At 41.7% G+C, this 18,537-nt stretch overlaps 1 protein-coding gene and 1 long non-coding RNA gene across 5 annotated transcripts in view; both read left to right on the top strand.

The window, feature by feature from the left end:
- Positions 1-18,537, top strand: part of fbxl17 (F-box and leucine-rich repeat protein 17) — a 240,534-nt gene that overhangs the window by 117,476 nt on the left and 104,521 nt on the right. The window lies entirely within an intron of this gene.
- LOC116054130 lies at positions 1,771-15,560 on the top strand. Its single transcript, XR_004106004.2, has 3 exons — positions 1,771-1,906; positions 3,757-3,761; positions 15,550-15,560. It is a non-coding gene; the product is annotated as an uncharacterized LOC116054130 (long non-coding RNA).

The following is an 18,537-nucleotide window of genomic DNA, read 5'->3' on the forward strand; positions in this document are numbered from 1 at the left end:
TGCTATCTCCAACTTTTCAAAATACTGCTCTTTGTGAGCACCTACCAGATGCCCTACCTCAACCGATAACGGCACGACAACTTGTTGCTCAATAGAAGAAGCCATATAAAGCCATAAAAATAGTTTATTTAGTGTTATGTATTTCAAACTGATTGAAACTATGAAACTTTCCGCTCGTCCACTACTGTTTAGCCTGTGCTTCCGCCGTCCGTCATGGCGCCGTCACGTGGTCGTGTGACGTGTTTGCAAAGGGTCAATAAATCCCATCCTACAGACTAAAGGAAAACATCTTTGTTTGGTACAGATTCCTGCAAAAATCACACTACATGACTATAGTACATTTTTATTTGTGTTTCAATGAAAATGAGAATGACGATCCAAAAAATTGATCATTCCCTCCAATATCGTGAATCATATCGCAATCGCAACATCAGTCAAAATAATCGCAATTTGACATTTTCCTCATATCGTGCAGCCCTAGTATCTGGCCAACTTTTCATGTATAGTTATGTTGTTATGACTCCTGTCCCACATGTCCTTTGGTATTGGAAAAAGGTCCCGTCTAAAGGCCTAAAAGCTACGCCGGACCACCTCTCAAAAATTGTAACTACACGTCGCGGCGACGCAGACCTCAAGAATTGTGTTTGGTGCGCTTGGTCGTGGCTTGGTAGCAAATCCCCCCTGCTCATTTCCTGGTTCTCCTTTTCCGTAAACAACATGAAATCAAGGAGAGGGTTAACGTTTCTTGCTACAGCTTTCCGACCGTGGTCAGAAAGCACAGGGGAGACACTGTGTTTCACCTGCTATTCTCTGAAAGAGATCGATGCAGGCACCAACGCACAAGTATATAAACTTCAGTCCACTTACGTAGGCTATGGCGAAAGATCTGCGTAGAGCCTCCGCAGAAGCATAAATCCAGCTTAAGAAGGACGACCTGACTTGTTTTCAAAATTTGCAAGTTTTATTTCATTATGTCATATTGTTACATCATTATGTGTAGAATATTTGGTTGATAGTTTTGTTGAGATGCCTGCCAACTCAGATAACCCATTAACCCTCCTAACCCCAAATACCGGTGGTAGGTTTGAAAAAGCATGTTTTTGTTTAAAAAATTGCCAAAGAAAAACCAATTACCCTAGAAAGAAGCTGAAAAAACGTCTTGTTTGTCAGCATGACCCAAAGAGAAACAGGTATCTCTCTCCCCCACCTCTGCCTGCTGCGCTGTGGACGTGTGTGTGTGTGTGTGTGTGTGTGTGTGTGATGGCCGGCCAGCTGCAGGACACGCTTGTGGAGTTTAACTCCGAAAAGACAGTTAACCACAGGTTCCCGTTAATCTTATGATGTGTTGTGATATTTAAACAAACGAACCGTCAACGGCGAAATAAAAGGCTCTTATTTACGAGACCGGTCTGAGAGACCTCCAGCTTACCTCGGGGTCTCTGAGCATAACTGGCCGAGCGATGAGCTAGCTGCCCCGACAGGTGCCTGCTGGCTGTCGCTTCACTACATGGAGCTTCTCAACTCTTGAACTTTGAAGCAAATTGTCAATTCGGCATCAATTTGAGCAAGACTGCCTATATTCGAAATCTAAACAGTTCATTTCTCGCCTAAAATGTTGTCAGAAGTGAAATTAGTGATGAATAAGATGGCGAAAATTGTTAAAATTGTCCCGTTGTTGGTCTGTCTGTACCGGAAACCCAACCCTCGTTGACCTAGGTTCATATACTGAAAAGGGAAAAAGGAAAAGACCCTTCCCTGAAGTAGGAGCTGAAAGAGTTACAGGAACTGCGGCCAGAGGGACTTAAAAATCCCCAAATTGGTCCAGTCAGAACACGAGAAAAAAAGGGTTCTAGGAATTTTATGTTCTAGGAACTGCAAAAATCCCTCCAGTCGGAAAGCGGCTTATGTGACTTGTATGCCTGTTTCGTGAGATTTTCAAAGTGTTTTTGAAGTCATTATTATTTATTCAAACAGCATGTATTCGGACCCAAAATCCCAGCCTGCATACATTTTAGACAAGCTGTGTTTGTAATGACAGCCTTTGGCTCTTGTTTTTGGATTGTGACAGATTGTGTTAGGAGTGACACCACTCAACTGAAGATTACAACAGTGCTGACAGGCACTGTGCTTGGAGTCAGGATACTGATGCCTCAGTGACCGAAACAAGAATACATTGGACTAGATGGAAGAGAGTTTTGAACTTCAAACCACTGAGTTGCACTTCAAAAGCTCCCTCTTCAAATCCTCTGCACAAAGTCATCATTGACATTGTGTTTAGTCTGTGCATGAAGGGTAACTGAATCAGTTTCTCTTTGTCAAGGGGTATTCTTAAGTGAAAGGTGTGCATGGTGTTCAATATGAATACAAGGTTTGTGCTTTTTCTACCTTGTAGTACAACTTAAGATCAACTAAGGTCAACTGGTTTCAGACAGAAAGAGATTAAAATGTGTGATAGAATGAAGGTGCACTGGAGGCCAGTTTGAGTTCTATGCAACCGTGCATCACCACGCTGTATTAATGCACAACATGGGTAAACTGTATTACTACTCTATATAGTTTCCCACAGTGTTTTATAGCAGAGGTAGCCTGGCCAGCTCGCCTGAAACAAAAAACATCCCCGCTAACATAAAAATTATTACAGTTCTGAAATAAAATGAAATAAAACCTTAATCTCTGGGGGAAAAGTGCTGTGATGCTATCTCACACAGCATATGATATATATTTAATGAGTGTGGGTATGGTTGTGAGGCCTTCATCCACTACTAAAGATGCATCAGGACCTAGGTGGCGTACCATCATGGCTCGGGAATACCCTGTTTTACATTCATTATTTCTTCCTTTGCTCCACAGGTGTGAAATGTTTTTGCTTTGGAAATCTATGGGAATAGCATCAGCTTGTGTTTAGCTACTTACCTTCGAGTTAAAGACTTCAGTCTGTTGAACATTTTTCGGAGCCTTAATCGTTGCTCTACACAGTCCTGTCTGGTGAAATATTTTTGGTGTGTGGCTGCTTGCAGGTGTGGAAAGGTAGTATCGCGCTGCACCGCTTAGGGATTTGTGTTGTCCTCCTACTCCGTCCTGACAGCAATACCTCATTATTTCCTTCCCGTTCTTCTGGGAGCGTGTTACAATTCCTTCTCATGCGCGCACACGCACGCACGCACACACACACACACACACACACACACACACACACACACACGCACACGCACACACACGCACACGCACACACACACACACACACACACACATGCACACATGCACACACGCATGCGCGCGCACATGCGCACAAGCAGCTTTAGACCACTTGACCTTGGTTGCTATGACAGCAGCAGTAAAAGCTGCACTGAGGTTGTCAGTGTGTCTCTTTGACGAGTCCCGCAGGCCAGGCACACCAACCCCTGGTCCACCTGTGTTCTGTGTTTGTGTGCATGTGTGTAATGATGATTAATTCCTTTGTTTTGAAAGCCAACAGAGAGGTGTGTGTGTGTGTCAGTGTCAGTGAGCATGTGCTCTCCTCCGTCCGGCTATACAAGTGTGTTATTTGGGTGCATCCGTATTTTCTACGCCTCGTACCCTCCTACAGTAGCTGTCACCATTGTGATTGTTGTTTATAGTTTGGACATCTTGCACCTTCTCCCTGGTGTTCATCAACCTCTTTCTGTGCTTGTGAGAAGTTTTTGATTTAATCCGGTCTCATAAGTCACATTGGCCGTCAACATGTTTTGGTTTTTAAAATGTTTTGAAAACGTAGAGAGGTGGTGGCTTCGTCTTTACCAAACATCAATTAGGGTGACACTCCAAACCTCTTCTAATTAGTTGTTTATCTCTCAACCTTTCAGCTCACTGTACCTGTACAAGTTTCTCATTAATATGTTCTTGTGAAGACAGAACTCGTGATGACACATTCAAATTACTTTGGAAAGAAAAATAACATTGCGCAAAGTTGGCTCACTTCTTTTGGTTGATTTAATGGTTATACCACAGGCACACAGTTTTATTGAATTATTATTTATTGTCCAAGTCCTAATTATTAATTATTCCTATTATTTCCCCCAACCTTAATTCTTTGCTGTTACAGTGACCCAATGTCCCTCCTTGGATTAATCAATCAGCAAACATAAGAATTCTGGAAAGTAAAAAAATTCAAACTGAGTTTTAGAAAGTAGCAGCTTCTATAATGGCATAGATGTATTTTGACATACTACTGCACAATTTACCTGGAACACTATTTGATTGGAAAAGTCTCATTATTATGCACATTTTTGGATTATTCAGTTAGCCTTCTCTGTTATCAGTATCAAGCTTCATACTAAATGTTCTTTTGCAATTTGATGGACAGCACACAAAATGCACCAACACATGAAGCAGTGACTACTGGAAAGAATTTACTTCCTTGTCAGAAACAAGCATTACTACACTGTTCTACACAATAAATATTCTGAAAATAGTTCTCCCTGTGTGGCGTTGTGAGTCACCAACTTTGATATAGACTTCAAATCAGGGAGGTTTTCATGGTCATGTTTACACAAGGCAACATGGAACAAACAATGGACAGACAGTCAGGCAGGGATGCTGGAAACACGCATCCACCCAGCATGTGCACCAATGAATATTTATATTATCCTGTTTGTATGAGCATTTAACCAATCAATTTCTCTCTCTCTGTCTTTTTCATGTTTCTGCTGACGTTGCTTCATCAAATCCAGGTAAGAAAACTTTCTATGCTCATTATACCTCCCATTTATTTAGGATATTCTCCTCAAAACTATGCTATCTCATTTGTCTCCCATCATGCATAGCAAACAGGGACGTTTTGCTCCAAAATATATTTGAGAAACATTTTGGTGTTATGGAAAGAGGAACTCAGCCTACTTTCTCTTTACCTTTTCTTCCTCTTTAATGTCTTCCTTGCCTTTACAGGCTCCTTTCTCTCTGATCTGATAGGGTTCATATTTAATACCTTACTTATGTTTATTAGCTCCACATGAAGAACAGTTTTAGTAGCTCTTGGCCGCCACCCACACTTCTCTCCCAGCTTTGGCTTAATATGTCTTCCTCTCTTCTTCTCCCTCCACCTCTTATCTTTTCTTTCTATTCTTTCATCCTCTCATCTTGCTTTTTCATGTCTGTGGTGTGCAGACAGAAGGACAAATCAATGTTTCTGTTCCCAGATCTGTACTTTGTTGGCTCACTCAAAAGTAGTAAGGTCATACACTGCTTTAGTCACGTGTGATGCTGCTCCTGTAGCCAGTGTGTAGCCTGAACCAACTGTGCTGCCCTGTGCCATCACAGTATTAGTCATTTGCTCTGGCAAGAGGCAAGTTGGCGTCTTTTTCTCTGTTTTTTTTGAGTGTGCGGACCAGTATTTGTTTGTATGTATCTTAGAGGGAAGGTTAGCGTGGGACAATGTGCATGTATGTTTTGCTGGCAGCCAGTACTGGGTCATGGTGGAGTAGTGTGCTGGCACTGGTGAGGTCCAGTTACCCATAGTGCACTATACCTTAGGAGGTAATGCGATTAGGGGGGCAGGGACAGGGGATTTGTTCAGTGAGCATAGAGAGGAACTTCAAACACAAAAAATATGGGATTATCAAAAGATGAGCCCTGTCTGTCTTTTAGCCAGCTCCCCTGGGAGTAAAGAAGAGGAGGGATGATGATGCAGAGGCTCGGCATAAGGTCTCTTCCTGTTCTTCTCTCACTCATGATTTCTCTTATGCACTCTCTTCCTCCTCCTTTGTGGCAGGATTCCATTCAGGCAGTTTCAGTCCTGTCAGTCCTCAGGGAATTCCCATCAAAACTGGATGGTATTCCATGTCATAAAGTGTTGGCACTGCCTATAAATTATGCAGGTCAAGTTCACTACAGTGTACCCTCAGAGGAAGCAAAGTGAAACCCAAATATCACCCAAAAAGCAATGCAACACACATGAAATCCCGTTTGTTTTCCCCTTTTATATTTGTATGTGCAGAGAGTCATCATATAAACATAAAGGCGTGTTAGCTAAGTACCTTTTAGCTAACCAAACTGTTTTGTGTAATTTGAAGATGCAAGAAACATGATTTGTTTTGATTGTTTATGTTTGTGAGGCGCAGGACGTAGTGTGTAATCATCATACACAGCCTAGCAGGCTCACCTCGGGCTACCTCAATTCATTGTGTTGTCTCGACTCCCTCCTTCCTTCTCCTTCACACAAAGTGACCCTTGTAAAAATGATGGCTAAAATGGCATCAGGAGTTGGTTTGATCTAAGGGCTAAGTGCTGATGGTTCGAATGGAATCTAAAAAGATGAGGGTTGTGTAGTGTGATGCAGTTTGCAGAGTGGATTTTTGAAGGTAAGATAGAGGATTGTCCGTCTGAACTTTTCAAATCTTGTTCTATCTGTTTGCCCTCTTTTCTCTACCACTCTGCCTCAGTGTTGGTGTTGGCTGTTGTAGCCAGGGGCGTAGCACAATATTCTGGGCCCTGTAGAAAGGCATTTTCTATGGGCCCCTCCCCGCATCCACAGCTATTCATTCTAGCATCTTTTTGGGCCCTCCTCACATGAGGGCCCTGGGTACTCAGTCCCCTTTTTCCCCCCAGTCCGACGCCCCTGGTTGTAGCTGTAGGGTCAGATTAGTGGTGTCGATTACAGGCTGTGTGTGTGTGTGTGTGTGTGTGTGTGTGTGTATAATTGTTTGGACTTCAGCAGGTAATTCTCAGAGCAGCTTTGTCAACTTCCTCTGTTACACATTATAACCCAGAGAACAAAGTAACACAAAGCAGGGTTCAGTTCAACAATGTTCTGAAGCGTTAATGAAACACAAGAAGAAGAGTATAGGGATGTCCCGATCAGGTTTTTTTGCCCTCGAGTCCGAGTCATTTGATTTTGAGTATCTACCGATACCGAGTCCCGATCCGATACTTCTATAATATATAAAAAAAGAATAAAGAAGAGCGAAAAAACAGATCCAGGATGTTCCTTATTTTTTATTTAATTCACCTTATTTTAACATTCAACAACTCTGTTAACAAACAGAGCACTTCTGTTACATATCTCACAGTTTGCTATGGCAATGTTGTTGTCATCAACTTTATAATACCTCCAGACCGCAGACATACTCGCGCTTTCCGCTTCAAGCTGCTTCTGTGTTCTACTTTGCCGGCATTTAACCAATAGCGTCTCTGCAACAAAGTGATGTCATGCCGCACCCGTTGCTGTTTCTGTGTGGAGTCAAAAGGGTCTAACTCTGTGCCACCGCATAACTATAGATGTGTTAAAAAAATAATGAGAATATATATACATATATATCCGAGTCCTGATCGGGAGGTAACGTCCGATTCCGATCGAGTCTGAAACCACGTGATCGGGCCCGATTTACGATCACGTGATCGGATCTGGACATCCCTACAAGAGTATCTACAAATTATAACAATTGCTACAGTAATTTCTATGACATGAGAGTAGATAGAAAAAATGGGGCACCAGAGGAAAGTTGGATTGGTTCCAAGTTGGTTTACACAGATATAACGTCAGTGAGGGAAATGGTGAAACAATGTATGATACATAGTCAGATGACAGAGGCTAGGTTCTGAGTTTTAATGGCAACATCCAGTTTTTCTATTACTATTTTAAAGTTTTAAAGTTGAAAGTTAAAGTTATTAAAAGTAAAGTGGGCCTTAATGAAATGATGAAACATGATTAGATAATTATGTCACTCTGCTGCACATTAAGTGCAGGACCATCCTGGTCTTTAGCCTTCCGTTTTCATCTGTGTCCCTCACTGTCTTTCTTTCCTTTCTTTCTTTTTTGTCTTTTCCCCCTTTCCTTTATAGTGTTATATATCTTTTTTGTGCATGTTATAGGTTTACAAAGTGAAAAAGCCCCAAAGGCACTTACCATCTCCAACAGAATACACTGTTCACAAACTGCTCCAAACAGCTCTATTGTAGTCCAGCATTTACTTCCGTGAAGAACATGCATCACTTTGTAACACGTTATAATGCTCGTCTAGCTGCTAGCGTGGCACGCCCTCATACTCTGCTTCTTAATGGCTAGTAGTCCTTACCTAGCTACTGCACATGTGCGACTCCCAACAAAGGTTGAACAGAAGTGTGATCCCTCACTCTGTAGCTAAAACAGAGAGCTCAACACACAGGGTGAAAAGAGGAGCTGCAGCAATGTGCAGTACAACAAAAATATGGTGTTTTTTTTTTAAATTAAACCATGTAAACCTATTCTGGTACAACCTCTAAATACAATTAGGAACCATAAAATGAGCAAAATTTGAGCACTTTAAGTTGCATTCAGACAAAGCTGGGTGGTAGTAGCTCAGTCCGTAGGGAGTTGGGTTTGGAACCGGAGGGTCGCCGGTTCAAGTACAGACCAAAATACGGAGCATTTAGTAGCTGTCACCTCCTTTCACACAGTTCACCTCCTGGGCACTACCAAGGTGCCCTTGAGCAAGGCACTGAATCCCTAACTGCTCGGGGTGCTCCTCCAAGGAGCAGCCCCCTCACTCTGACATCTCTCTATTAGTATGTGTATAGCTGAGCATATATCCTGAGCATGTGTGTAATTCAGGCCTGTGTTTAATGTATGTGCAACTGTACTGACAGAGTGAAAATTGTGAATTTCCCCTCGCGGGATAAATAAAAGCATGTCTTCTTCTTCTTCTTAAAGCTGAAAGCACTTTTATGCCTTGCTTTATTTGCACGAATTTGACATATGGAGTGATTTCAAAGTCTGTGTATTAACCACAAACAAACCAACAGAGATGACAGACAGATGTTACTTGGAATAGTGAACTTGTGTGTCATGGATCAATCTGTGTGCGCTACAGTTTAGTTTAGATTGCAAAACTTACCAGAAACCCTACAACTTTCTGTTACTATCCTCTAGATTCTCTCCTGTTTTCTGTTGTCTCTGTGTTCATGAGTCAGACAACAGCATGAGCAGAAATTGTTTTGCCAAAGTTGAGACATGTTCAACTCACGTGGACGCATCTTTTTTAGACTTGCTTCACAGTCAGTCTGCACACCTTTTGTCTGTCTCTCTCATACAGTTTGCTCCTGTGTCTGTATATTTTTTGCCTTTTGATTGACCTTCTCCTGCTTTTGTAATCTGGTGATGTTTTATGAGTTTGTGAGGGGGGAAATAAGACACATGGGGCGAGAGCTAAAGTTCTCTGTGATGTGTGTTTGCTTTTAGTTCACATTCCAACCATAACAATCTGAATCATCAGTTAAAAGGCTGCTTTGGTGTGTGTTTCCAAAAAAGATCTCGTGTTTAACCCAGAAATGCGGCAAAGAGGAGAAGCTCAGCTTGTGAAATTCAGTTACTCCACCTTCAACATGGGAAAGTACGTGCGGTCTGGGCCAGTGCTGTTCCATAGTTTGTGTGTGTGTGTGTGTGTGTGTGTGTGTGTGTGTGCACATTTACATTCAGTGTACTGTATCTCTTCCCTGTTGAAATGTGTGTATCTTTGTGCATGTGCACTTTTAGCCGGGTCTTTGGGCATGAGGTTAGAGTACCATGGTTTCTCACGCTGGTCAGAGGAACTCGTAAAACAGCCAATGAGAGGTTGATGTCATTCACCCAACCGCAGCTGGGCTATTTGTGACTCCGTTAACGAAAGAACGGCTGGATGGACAGATGAACTCGGTTTGGGGTTTTACTCAAAAGTCATACGGATCATCTAGCTGAAGACAGATCTGTTGACCTGTATTAGTGCATACACAAGCCCGCTTTCTTCCTGTCTGTTCTGATGTGTCCCCTTTCCCCCCGAGTTAGGCCAAAGGAAACATCTCAGCAGCTATTAAAGCGAGTTTGGGCTCTTTATGAGGGGCTGTAATGTTTTTAGTGAGCTGTTATTACACGTGTCCAGTTTCAGTCTCTCCACTGATGTATCCTCAAAAAAATCCGCTCCGCACCGGGCTTATTGATGTGGCTTCACTTCTAGTAGCACGAGACAGGCAAGCTCAATCTTTCTTCCCTCCTTCCTCATGGCTCTTTTTTCTTATAGTCCATATCTCTTTTCTTGTCTCAACACATTTCCTCACTCTTTTTTCATATATTAGATATTTTTCATATCTAATATTTCCTATAGAATTTCCTTATTTTGTTCATTCATCCCTTTTTCCAGCTTCATCCTGACAGTTTTTGGTGCTGTCATATCTTGCAGCTAAAAATCTTTGTTTTGTGTGTGTGTGTGTGTGTGTGTGTGTGTGTGTGTGTGTGTGTGTGTGTTTCTGTGTTTATGTGTTCATACAAAATCAGCAAATTCTTCACTATCAGTATCTCAAGGGGCATATGATGGTATGGAAATTTGTTCAGCACAGCCCCTAATAGTTCTGCAGTAATCGTAGTCTTTGGCAGCTCTGGAAAAGACCGGGATAGTGGAGTGGAAGAAGATAGGAGACAGGAAAAAAAAAGAGGGAGAAGAATGTTGAAAACTGCATCACAAATGGCATAATACTTAGCATTTTGATGCGAGGGCAGATCCATAATTCATGTTGCTAATGAAACTAGGAGGTAGCCAGTGAGTGTGGAGGGGACCATGCTGATCAGATGGGAGGTAATAGCATTACCATACAAATAGAGTTAATGTGCTTCCTGTGCCACACCCTCTCCTCTCCCCTTTCTCCTCTCCCTTTTCTTCTCTCTCCTCTCCTCTCCCTTAGAATCCTCTTATATCTCCTGTCGTCTTCTTCCTCTCCTCTTTTTTCTTATATCTCCTCTCCTCTCATCTTCTTCTCCTCTCCCATTTTTTGCTCCCCTCTCCTCTTCTCTCCTCTCCTTTACTTCTCCGCTCATGGTGCCAGCAGCTCTTATTCCATTGCCTCCACAGGCCCTGTTTGCCTTGGCCTCTCACCACAGAACATAGACTGAACGATTTGCTCCTACTCTGTTAAAAAGAGCTGATATTGGCAGGAAAGGATGTTGAAAGAACACATGCCATCCACAGGAGACTGGAAAAGCAGCAAGAGTGTGTGTCAGTGTTCAGGGTAGCAGGTGTGTATTTGTCACTCTGCCTGTGTCCTTGTGTAAAAGTATGTACATGTGTCTGCCTGTGGTCAGCGACTGGGACAGACATGGGGCCCCAGCAGGTAACTGGGCCCAGTCTTCTGTGAGTCATTTGGCTTTGTAGACAGATGTGTGGCTGCAGGCCCTTCTATGGCTGTGTCAGAAGCTCGGCCAGAGTCGGTTCCCGCTGCAGAGAGGGACCTGAGAGATTGGATTTTACTTTTTTAAGATTATTTTTTGCTGTACTGGGAAAGTAGAGTGGTTAGAGACTAAAAAGACGGCAGGACAAGGATGGCCGAGAGAGCTGGATTCTAACTTGTGATGACCGTGACGAGGACGGACTCTTTCAGCAAGTCCCAAGTCTCATAGCATATAGAGTCACCCAGCACTGTCTGTGTAAACTGGCTGTACATTAATGCTATCTTCAAAGTAAGGTTCAGAAGGCTATTGAGGGGGAAGCCTACAATCTGCTGTTCTACAGATAAGACCAGTTTGGAGTTCTCATTGGCAAAGTGTCAAAGGAAGAAAGTAATTTCAGAGAGGGGATATTGCAGTTGTTTATGCACCTGATCTGAGTGTGAAGTAGAAAGGCGGAGGCCAGCACTTACGACTTGGCCTTCATTTTCAACAGATGCACTCACAAACAGAGGGAGAGAGGTGCCCAAGGGTGCATCAGCCAAGCAGAGAGGGGGTCGGAAGATGTGGTTATCATTTCTTTTGATGAAGCCACAGAAGGCTAAAGGGCTTGTAGTCGAATAAGCTGCCCTCTCCCGCCTTTTGTCTGTTCAGACTCTGATGGTCAAAAACTCTGAGACTTCCAACTTCAAACTGCCTGCATTTCAAAGGGTCCATTCAGACAGTCACTTCATCTGTCTGTCAGTTAGTCCATTGCTTAGTCGATATAATGATTCTCTCCCTCTTTCTGAGGTCCTTATGCCCATTGGTTATCTCTTCAGGCATTCTCATACATTAATTTATGAGCTCAGCCCATTCGGTCCGGGGAGGGGTCTGATTGGATTGTCACATCTCAGTTTTCCTCTATAACTGTTCATCTCATCTCCACATTTCACTTATGCTTTCTCCCCTGGTCCTCAAGCTGAGACTCTCTAAACGGTTAAGAGCTGTCCACCTTCTTTCGCCTTTAGCTTGCCTGTAGACCTGCCCAGCAAGTTTATAGATTGTGTGGATGTGTGTATCTTTGCACGCAAGGGCCTTTGTATTCATATGTGTGCATACATATGGACATACAGTAAATGAGTGTTGTGAAGAGCCTATGGCCTATTTCACAAGTGCCAATCTAAGTAATGAAAGAAGTGAGAAGGGGATAGGGAGTGCGTTGGTGGGAGGCAGCAGGAGAGAGAAGGAGCACTGTGCTCAAATTATAATACAAATCATATTGCGTCAATCATAAAAGCAGTCGAGATTTACTAGTTTCATTTCACTTCCCCAATATTCTTCAGTTTAATAGGGCAACTGGGAGAAGAGAGCAGGATTGCACGGGTGAAATGGGGAGTGTGTGTGTGTGTGTGTGTGTGTGTGTGTGTGTGTGTGTGTGTGTGTGTGTGTGTGTGTGTGTGTGTGTGTGTGTGTGTGTGTGTGTGTGCGTGCGTGCGTGCGTGCGTGCGTGCAATCTATGAATAACCCTCCACAAGCCATCTCAACCACTGGCTCACAGCCCCCTAGCTGGAGATACAGCAGTAACGTCTTATAGGCATCTATTATTGAAGACGTTGAGCTGGTAGGAAGGCTACCAAACCCCTGTCCAACTGTAAACACTGGGAATGAGGGGAAAAAAAAACCACCAGGACAGGTCCTGTTAAAGAATACAAGACTTCAAGATTAAAACAACACCATATATTTACAGAGCACTCAAGATTTTATATTCAACATACCTGTATATTATTTTAATAAGTGCTTTGGTTCATTTAAAAAAAATAAAACTCTTAAAATCTCACAAATAACATGGTTTATCATGTAGTGAGAGTACAAGACTCAAATAGCCAAATGAATGGAGTTGGCCTAATTTACATGAAATGTTCAGAAAATGGAAATTTGAAATATCTGCAATCTATAATTCCATACAACTGGGCAAACTCCAAATACTGAGGAAGATTGTGCGATACAAGAGAAAGCTCTAGATCAGCCACTAATTGGATGAGATTGTTTTGTAAACTGCTGTTTTCGTAACTGGGTACTGAAGGTTTTGCTACAATGAATAGGCTGGTTTTTACAACACAGTCAAACTAAGGTAGTGTGGGGGCCTTTTTTTAATAGCTTTTTCTCTGAATTTCTAACTCAACTGCAAGAGAGTGAAGTCTTTTGGCAGCTGGGGTGTATTGCTTGGCCATTCTTAAAAAACAAAACAATACTTGAACCAAAAAAGTGGAAAACCTGGCATGCTTTGTTCCAAGCGGGGTTACCTTTCATTTCATGTAACAGTCTAATGTGCACTTGCATCATGTTTACCACCAGAATAGATTCAGAGGACTAATCTATCTGTGTAGCAGAGTATTTATGTTTGTGTTTACTCATGCATGACTGCCTGTTTGCCTATCTTATCGCTCTCCATCACCGCGCTGTGATTGTGTATGTGTGTATGTATACACGTTGGCGCGCCTGGTGTTTGGACATTGAGACATTCATTGTTAAGCTGTCAGAATTGTCTGAGCGGGTAGAGATGGACATCAGTCTATGTGACAGCCAACGATCCAACTGTCATACTTCCCCATAGACACCCCCACTCCATCATGCTGCTATAGAGGGAAGTGGTAAAAGAGAACGAAGAGGGCGTATAAAGTGATGGAGAGGACGGGAGAGTGAAGGAGTCGGAAGTTAAAAGAAGGCTGGGCAGTATGAGAGATAGTTTGTTTAACTTTAATAAAAGGTGGGGAGATATGGTTGAAATCAATATCACAATATTATTATTTTTTCATACTGAAACACATCACAATATAGATGTATGAATACATGATCTATTAACAATCACATAAAGTAATGGAACCAGTTTTGTAAAGCAATGAACTGCTCTGCATTGCAGTGCAATGACAACACTGCATGCTCATACATATGATAATATTAAAATATCGCTTTGTCTAGTTGCAGACCTCTGAGTTGCCGCTATGATTTGCTCAGTCCTTCAAATAGGTCTGCTGTTGTTCTCATTGACGGCTGTTTCTGCCAGTTTTAGAAACAGTTGAACAATTAGAGTTTAACAGGCGGGATTAAGAATCTTCCTACATAGCCAGCTAACTACCAAGTTGCATTTATATATATAATAAGAAATGGCAACGGAGAAATGGCAACAATCGTGGCTAAAATTACTTACAGAAATAACAACTCTTAAATCAACATATTTCTTTGAACGTGAAAACTGTAAAGATGGCTGCTCCTAGCAATCGATGCATAGATGTATTAATTCCATTTATTCCTGTGAAAGTTGCTCACTGGGCTCATACGCCAAAAAAGCCTCCATGTGCTTCCTCATGTTTCCATAGAACACACACACTAAAGTCCTTCTCCAGCAGAGTCGGTTAAGAGCATGCGGCTTCCACTGTACAAGACGGCTAACTTCCTGTTTGCTTCCCACATACAAGAATTTATTCACCTGGTTGTTACAGACTTTCAAATTTTTATTGTACCGAATGGATCAAACTAGCTGGATCAAAAAAACCAGCCACTCCTTTACCAATGACTGTGTATGGCAAACATGCTTTTTTGGACCAATGTGCATCACACAATGAACGCAGACGTTGCAATAACCCATGCTGCAACTACGCCAAAATCAAATTAACTACATCACAACTCCTTACGATCAAACACACCATCCTCACTGTGATTGGCACATTCATCTGTTTTGATCTGCAGGATGATGAAACCACATTCACACACTGATTCATCAGCCACCTGCTCTTTCAGCCTTGGGGGTTTATGAATTATCATTCTCACAGTTCTTTTTTTCCCCTCCCCTCGCATTGGGGCAAATAGAGGCAGGGTATGTGATAAAGGCTAATAAGAGCCTACAGGTGTAGGAATATCCTATATTAAATACCTCTGAAGAACCAAATGATACTTTGACCCAAGCTGGAGAGAAGCTGCAGCAATCAAATAGGTAGGAGATGAGCGCACAGGGCACAGCACGTCAAACTGCTTTAATTTAGTTCATCCACTGCATGTGTAGATAAAAAACTAAAATTTGGTTTCATAGTATAGGTGTAGCAATGAGATATCAGTTTAGTTTCCTCAGTTTGCGAGAGTCTGTGTGTCTGTACATGTTGTATGTATGAGAAGAATGGGTTTACGATGGGGTTGAAGACCTTGACCAACCTCTCAGCCCCTTTATCCTCGATTCAGCCACTTGCCACTTTTCTTCAGGAAATAAGCACCTCAGTATGTTAACACTGGCCAGTGTTCTTAAATGCTAGTTCAGCTCACACATGTCAAGATTACTTCCTTTTCAACCTTTTTTGATGTTTCAATAAAAACTGTTTATCTTGGCTCCATCAAAATGAACTCCGGTGTCAGCAGCCTTGGCGTTCAAATTAAAGCTCCAAGGTAACCTTATTTCTTTGTTGCCAGCATGTTGCCTTCAATTTTAAAGAGGGACTGACCAACTGTTTCTGGTATGGAGTCATATTGAAGTTCGAACAATAATGTGTCTTCAGCATTGTGTGGCAGTGCAAAATGTGTGAATCTTAAGTATTTGAATAGAAACCGAGAGTTACACTGATTAATTAATGTGTCAATCAACTAATAGAAATAAAATCCTCTATGGCTCAGAAATCAAGCAGTTCTGAGTAAGTGTGGGTTTCCTGTCTATCAATGACACTACTGATAATTCTTTATCATCCTAAATTACAGCATTATTTGTGTGGTGGGACATTTCTTCCATTTCTTTGAGGGATGGAGGCGAAGGTGTAAGTCTATGTTGAATTTGACGCTCCAGAGGTTCTTATAAAGTTCCACTAATGTTTAAATCAAGTGATTTGTGTTAATGACAACGCTCTTAAATTTGTTTAGCAGTGTGTACTGGAGTGCATGGGAGTGTAACTATCTGGGAAACATCACGAGGAAATGGTGTTAGCAGCACTGGGTGTGCTTAATTCGGCAAAATGGCCTCATATTCCTCGGCTGTAATGTGATTTTAAAGAGTCATCAGAGGTAGTTACACCTACAAGATGACTACCCATGAAACGGCATACCCACAACCAGACAACAGAAAGTATTAAATAAAGATGGAGACTATAAATATATATCTACAGTATCTAGCAGTAGTAAATGCAGGTATATTATCTTAGAAATGAATGGGGAAAAATGTATCCGCTGTGCAATGAGATGTAAAATATTACCAGTTAGTAAGTCAATTGTAGAACACAATGCTATCCAACAGAGTCTTGTTTTGGTAGCTTTGTGATGTTGGAGAGAATGTTTTTGCTTGTGCTTCGATGATTGGCAATATTGATCCTGTGTATGAGCTCTAATAGCAGATGCAGTTGTGTGTATTGGTTCATACTGAAGGCACAAGTATGACGCTGGAAATCATACCTGATCACTCAAGCACATGTCATGCTGACCTTTTTTCTGTGATTTGACATGACTTCATTTTTCACGCACGTACGCACGCACACACACACACACACACACACACACACACACACACACACACACACACACACACACACACTGACCTTTGTTTGATATGTAACAGTGTGCTCATTTTCCATAAAAGCCTGTAGCAGCAACAGTCTGGAACAAGAGAAAAAAAAACATGAATTCAGGGAAAATAGAGGGGAAGAAAGGGTTAGGGCAAAAAAAAAAAAAAAAAAAACCATAAAAGAGAAAGGTCATATGTGGCTCAGAGAGTTAAGATCTCTGTCACTGCCCTCAGCTGAAGTTTTATACAGTAGCCGAGCCCTGTTCTCCCAGGTAAGATCTTTTTCTGAACCATTATTATTTGAAGAACTGCTTGACGCTCTGAATCTGGAAGAAGAGTTACTGTACGTTGTTCATCATTAATGGCTTCATGCCTTTTTGCTCTCCACAAAGTGCTGGTACATCCATGGTCCCATACAGTTCCGGTGTGTCCACATTCATTTCTGATTTAGACCAACGAGCCACATCTGTGATTAAGTGCCCTTAAGTGCATTTTCTTCTCCGCTTGTGCTCTGTTTTTCCATTCACTCAACAGAGGGTTTATAGCGCATGTGTTGGCCTTAGTGATGTGCTGGTCCTCTCGCTGAAGGAAACCTCTCAAGTGGATCATACAGTATGCTGTGTTGAAGGGCCCCCTTTCACAGTGGCTCATGCCCATTAGACCCCAACTGATACATTGGCATTATTGGCCGATATTGGGTTATCACAGATATATTGGTATCGCCTATCGGCAGATGTGCAATGAGGAAGGAGTTCAACTGTTGCATTGTGATTTATATTTGACTTTAAAGGCTGTGAAAACCTTTTTCCCTCAATTAGTTACCTAATATGAGCATGATGAGAGTGATTTCACTTGAGAGATTTATATATATATATATATATATATATATATATATATATATATATATATATATATATATATATATATATATAATTTTTGTTATTGTTGCTTTTTTTGCTCTCTTCTTACTGCCTTAAAGTGGACAGGACTCAGTTAGAAAAAGAAGATGTATCATACATCTGTGCATGGATTTAGCAATATTAGAAGCAAATGTGATCACAGTTGTTGGGTTGTTTGATCACATTGCCAGGCCAGTGCAATCAAATCTGAACAAACCATACCCACCACAAAACTTAAAAAGTTTAAGTTTTGAGCGTTAAACTACTAAAATATAAATAGTACATTTGTCTTCTCAGACATGTCTCTATCACAAACATGTTTCTGTTAAAAAAAGAATATTGGACAATATATTGTTTTATTAATCTCAAATATCCGTACTGGCTTTTAAACTTTGTTCAGGCATTTTTAGAGGCAGCAATTCAGTTTATTATTTTCTGTAAAGTAGTTCTGCTAAATTAATAAACATCTTTTTGTGTTAGCATACTATATTCTACTCTAGCCTTAGTTACATTTCAGTTGAAAGAGTGGTGGTGTGCTATTATTGTCTCTACTTTACCTGTATTTACATTTATTTGATCCCATCTCTATCAGTTTGAATTTCTATTACAGAGAAGTGGTAAATGGAATTGGAGAGACGGCGAGAGACAGTGAGGCGCGAGCCTGATAGAGGAGTGAACAAGAGAGAGAGTCCGTGGGCGTCGGTTGCTCCCACCTGATGCGTGAGAGAAACGCTTGTTTTTACTCCTGCCAAATGACTGTCAGGCTCTGTGAGAGAATTTCATCGTTCTGTTCCATCCTTGTCATTAGTTCACCTGCCTCTTCAGCCCGCCCAGTGATTGTCTCTGATTGGACATATTTATCTCTAACTACCGTGGCAACCATTAGCGTTGGTGTTGTGGAGAGGTGGCAGTTTGACTAATCAGTTGTATCTGCCCCTGCTCTAATGTTTTGTGTCTTTCTCTGTGTGTGAGTACAACCACAT

The sequence above is a fragment of the Sander lucioperca genome, chromosome 2 (assembly GCF_008315115.2).
Source record: "Sander lucioperca isolate FBNREF2018 chromosome 2, SLUC_FBN_1.2, whole genome shotgun sequence".
NCBI classification, from domain to species: Eukaryota; Metazoa; Chordata; class Actinopteri; order Perciformes; family Percidae; genus Sander; species Sander lucioperca.